Source organism: Zea mays, chromosome 9, assembly GCF_902167145.1.
Source record: "Zea mays cultivar B73 chromosome 9, Zm-B73-REFERENCE-NAM-5.0, whole genome shotgun sequence".
Classification (NCBI taxonomy): Eukaryota; Viridiplantae; Streptophyta; class Magnoliopsida; order Poales; family Poaceae; genus Zea; species Zea mays.
In genome coordinates this window covers 58308889-58314831 of record NC_050104.1, presented here as the reverse complement: position 1 = coordinate 58314831, position 5943 = coordinate 58308889, and positions in this window count along the sequence as shown.

The window sequence follows — 5943 nt, the reverse complement described above, 5'->3', positions numbered from 1 at the left end:
CAAATAGCCGTGTCAGATAGACTGAATAGTGTTCTGATTGTACAGTAACTGAATGAGATCGTAGGTTCACCCCCTCGCCGCCGGTGACCTTGCGCTCAGATCCACGCCGCTGTCGTGATTCACGCCCGTTCGAGCACAGATAACGCTCCTCAGTAAGAAATATCGCGCTATAGATAACCTTCGGCCACTATTCTCACCGGCTGTCATGTCCCGCCGTGGTTAATCGCGGTGGCATCACCGGCGTTCGCCGTTATCTGGCCCGGCTGTGTGCCTCAAAGCCTTACCATGTCGCAGTGAGTCACCGTAAACCGCTCTATAGCCCTGGCTCGTCGCCGGTGAGTCTACCACGGTGAAAGCCACTAATTGTGTGCACCAGTGCCCCTCCTCTCCGGCCGTCGCACGCCTCTGTCCAATTCACTAGCCACTGCTCAAGCATGCTATAAATTGAGCACACCCTCGGCTCCGTTACGTAGTCAAGCACCTAATCCAGCAACTCGTGTCTCCGATTGCCCACCAGAGCGCGCCAATTCCAAAGTTCCCCCAAATCGGTTTCCGCCACCGTGAAAAAGACCTCGTCATGGCCAACGTGTCTCAGGTCCATTCATGCCCTTTGGTTCCTCGTTTCAGTATCCTTGGATGCTCCTGATACTCTCTGACCCATCCAATTGAGCTAGAATTCATTGAATCATCGGGAACACTTCGGTCGGTCCATTCCTCGCGCTGTCACCGTGAACCGAGTGATGTAGAACTCAAATCCAGCAATTAAGTGAGGGGAGTTAGTCACGTAGGGTTGAATTTGGTGTCTAGCACAGGGAAGGGCTAGCCGTTGCGTAGCTTAGCCAGTACAGGTTCGCAGGAGTTCGGTCTGGCGCCGCTCGCCGTCGTGGACCTCGGGATGTGAAGGAATAGAAGCGCGGGGGTGTATTTGCAAGTGTCAGTGAGACAAACAAATAGTGTGTGGGTTCCTTACTAGATTTTCAAACCGCCGAGGTCTTCTGTGTAAAACCGACAGCGCGGGCGCGGGCGTGCGCGACTTTGCCTGGGCATGGGCCATATTGGGTCGGTTTCAGCCCAACACTATTGAATCTTTTTCTTTTTCCTTTTCTACGAGAGTTAGAGAATTCCTAGAAAATTATAGAAAAATGCTAAAAATACCAGACAATTTTTGCTAGGCTCCTGATTTTCTATAGTATTTAACAAAAATAGTTTTATAATTTTTAGTCCAAATTAGGAATTATGGAGTATTTAAAATAGTTAAAACCTATACTTCTGGAAGTTTAGAAATTGTTTAATGACTTCAAAAATCACTAAAGTTTTTGGGTAAGCTTAAAATATTATTTAGAAGCCTTGGGTAAAGTTTGGTATGGTTTGGACCATGTTTGGTACCTAGAACCCACAACCCTAGTCCCCTGCCCTATGAACTTCACTATAGACTCCAAAAACCCTAGTTTCCCGGAGATCCGTGAGGGAAAATTATATTCAAGACCTAAGATAATATACTTTTATTATATTTGCATTTTCATGAGCATTCATGATTATATATGGCTTTATATAGAAAACGAAGAAGAGATAGAAGTTGAAGAAGCAAGGACTACACCACCACCTGAAGATCCACATGCCGGAAACTGCTTTTACTTTGACATCTGTGGAGGAGAGCCTGACTCACCTATCACAGAAGGCAAGACCTGGTGCATTTTCCACCTCCTTGCTATTTTGAAATCTTTCTCACTCACTTGATGCATTAGGTAATAGGAGTTGTGTGCTAAACCTGTTGCTACATTTCCTTCCTTGGATTTGATTACTTCTCCTTAATCCCCTGTTTTACAAAAAGGTTTTTCTTATGCTTAGCTTTGCTCTAGAAAAACAAAATGTTTTGTTTTGACAAAAGATGATGCTTCAAGTGGGTGGGATGTTTTCAAAGATAAAACTTGATGGTGGATCCATCATGGCCGTGATGGGTTCAACATCGGAAAAGATGTACCTCTGCCAGGTACCAAACTTTGGGTTTGAAATGATAAAGCTGAGACCGGGCGAGTTACTTGCACGAGAAGAGAGTCTCGGTGTAGTGTCTCCGTCTGAGTCGATTAAGGACCTTCTCGATGTAGGCCTGCTGACCGAGGACCCTTTAACTGGTCAAATGCCTCATCATGGGTAAGCTTTGCCTCGGGCAGACTAATACCAGAATAAGATAACACGCAATTGGAGTGGAGAGATGGCGAGAGTAGCGTGTACCCTCCATGGCAAGAGGCTGGACGGTGGTGTATCTATGCTCTCGGTTGGCGTGAACCTGATCTGGTCTTAAGAACCCCGGTGGCGAGTTGACATATGCAAGGGTTAAGTGCTACATATGTCGTGTGATTGGAGATCCTCAGCTGAGTATTAATCGATTCAGATCGCCGTTACTTCTCGGACATGAATACTTGGTCACTGACTTACACGTACCATTCCAGTGAACAAGAAGGGTTGATAAGAAATTGGCTAGTATAGGCCAAGTGCTTGAACTAGGGTAGAAAGAACTCTAGATTCAGGTAAAGACTTAACTTGCTAATAAAACTGGATTTTAATGATCCACTATTAGTAAGCATTTTTGCAAACAGAGACTTGATTATTGATTGAGCCTTACCTTGACTCCCTTAAGCCAGCATATCCTTGAGAGTCTTTTATTTTGACGGGTAAGACTTGCGAAAGTACACTTCGTACTCAGGGCTTTGTCCCATGTTGTTTTAGGTGAGGAAGCAACAAATTTTTGTTGCTTTTGTTCCAAGGTGGTGCCTAAGGAAGAAAATCAAGACTAAAGCCTCGGGAGGAAGTGTCCTCCTTTGAGAAAAACTTTTTACTGTTTATCGGGAGGGGTTTTTGCCTCCCAAGTTATGTAATAATATTACTCCAGCACTCCTATATTTGCTCTGGTATATAATAATACTACTCCTTCTACACTTTAAAATAAAGTAAGTTATTGTAACTTCATCCGCATACTCGTTCCTCCGATGTGTTGTAATATCTACGTGACGGGTGAAGCGCACTTGGGCAAGGTAAAGAATACAGATACCGAACTTTTCAAGTGATCAGGTGCACCTACAGGGTTGTCCGAGGTCCGATGGACAAGGACAACTGTAGGTGGGCCTAATGACTTGGGAGGTTCCGTCACACGTTAGCTTCTCGACCGTAGTCTCGACCGTGGCGTTTCTTTTTCCTCGCGTGACCATGGTAACACGCTCTATTTCGTTTTGTATGTTTTATTACGTTTGTATTTGTATGGTGTAAAGTTCTTATGCATATATGTGTTTGCTTGCTTGTGTCTGTTCGTCTTCACTTCGTATTGCGATTAGAGTGCGATCCATCTCCAAGCTTCGAGGGATCAAAGATCAAGCGTTGGCGACCAAGTGATCTAGTTCTTCGAGTTCCACGAGATTGAAGACCCTGAGCATCTGTTTGGTGAAGGCAAGTGTCCTCTGACCCATTATGTCCTATCTACTTATAATTCATTGTCCCGCATTACTTTATTGAAACCTAAGGATTGACTAGTTTTCTATTTATCTTATCCTTATTTACCTTTTGGGTTATCATGGTTAGCTTATGCTATTGCTTCAACTTAATCAATGAACATGATGTGAATATTATGATACGATGAAGTTATCCTAATGATGTTCTTGTGATACTTTACGGGGCTCAGGCTGTTTCCTGAGTACCACTCCGTAAGGACCTGTTTGGGGAGTGACAACCCGGGATAACAGTGCAACAATGAGGGTGGTATGGGATGCCCTTGGCCAAGTAATTAGGGAAGTCTTATGTTGGGTGCTGGTTTTTGGTCATTGGGAAACGGAGGCATCTGTTATGGCTCCTATATTCTCGCTCAGGGATCTAGGTACGGGCATCGTCCCATGGCTTTTTCCTGAGGGCAGAGGTATAGGTGAGGACCCTAGGGAAAAGCCATGTAGTGAGACCCTGCTAGTTCACCTTGGAAGTGATCAATGGGGAGACGCGATCCTCGGGCAGAAAGGGAATCACGACTCATGGGTAAAATGTGCAACCTCTATAGAGTGTTATGAAACTGATATATCAGCCATGCTCACGGATATGAGCGGCCTTGGGATCCTCTTTGATTAGAGATGCAGATGATCTGAGATACAATGGTTCTATTGATGGTTTGGTTTGATGATGATAATGTGGTTCCTCGATGAGGAAGTGATTCACGGGTTGGTTATTGCTAAAACTTTGCTCCCACTAATAATAAATACTTGACCAACTAAAAGCAACTGCTTTAACCTTAACTCCACATAAAGCTAGTCCACACCATCCAAACGAGACATTTGCTGAGTACGTTGATGTGTACTCACCATTGCTTTCACAAAACACCAGGTTGCCTTTGGTGCAATCTATGCTCAGGTAAAGAAGAAGCCTGTGGTGGGTTTGTTTACGTTGGCTACGTTTCGATTCTGTGTACTTTGATTTATATTATGTAAATGACTCTAGTCTTTAATATTATTACTTACTCTTTATTGTTATTCGAAGAATTGTGCTATGATGAGTCATTTATGTAATCGCTATGTACGTGAGTTCTGATCCTGGCACGTACATGGATCGCATTCGTTTTACCTTCAAAACCGGGTGTGACAAATGGTATCAAAGCCTTGCTGACTGTAGGACCGCTGACCTAGAGTAGCGTTGGCCGTTTTTAAGGACTTATTCATTATTACTTCACCTCATCCTTGATTCTGCTTCAAAATATTAGTCACCTCGACTAATTCTATGTTGTGCTCCTATACGCCCCTTGCCAAAAGGTATTTACTCTAGTATGGTCTATACTTCTCTCAATCTATTAGATCTGATATCACTCTTGTGCTTGCGACATCTTTGTAGATGCCCTGACCATAACCTTCTTGTCTTTTAGGATTTATTCCTCTCCCATCATTAAAATTTCTACCATTTGGCAATCCTTATTCCTTTGTTATTGACATACTCGTATCCCTGAATTCTTTAATACTCTTGTTTCAAATACTTACACCTGAATTTCTACTGTCTACTTAGACAATTCAGGTTATATGTCCATGAGCTCATCTTCTGAGACCCCTTCCTATTACGTTGTGAAGCCGTTATCTTTTAGATTTTTTTGTTCCCTTGGTCTTGGTACGCTCGTACCATTGGAATCTTGCATACTAATATTCTTATATATGCTTACCTTCATATCCCAATGACTGTTCAAAACATTTCAGTTAATATGCCCTTGATCACCCTTGCTTCTTGATGGTCCATGAGCGACCATTTCATTTCGCACATCCTTGGTGATCTTGTTGTTTCCATATAACTTCCTTCGGTAATAAATTTTTACCTAAACCCTCCTATTGGAACCTTACCTATCGTACCCTTGATTATTTTCTCCACTTCATAACTTCGCGAGTCTTGCCTTAACTCTATCCTTTGCTATGCTCTTCGTTATTATGATCTTTACCCTTGACACCTCTATATCTTTCATTGATATTTATCTTATACCTGTCATTTAAAATCTCATGTCTTCCATCTCAATCTGAGCGTTGAACTTTACCTATTTTTCCCTTAGTTGTATCCTCTTCTTTGTCGCTTGCGAGTTTTTAACCCCATCCTTCTTTGTGCTTCCGTTTGTTGTTGCCTTTACCTTCCTCATCTCTCGATCTGACCCTGGTGATTACACTATGTCTACTATCTAAAATCCCCAATCTCTTATACCAATTTGAGAGCGGTGTTTTACTTATCTCACCCTTGACAACATCCTCTTCTTTACCGTGTGCAAGCCTTGACTTAACTCCATTCCTTCTTGTACTTGTACTACTTGCTCTTCTATGCCTTAATCTTTTCTCTTACACCTTTGTCTGTTATCGCCTTTGGCCCTTACGACATTGATGTCTTCTACCTAAATGTTGATCTTGAACATATCCTTTAAAAGCCTTCCCTTTCTTTCAACCCAGT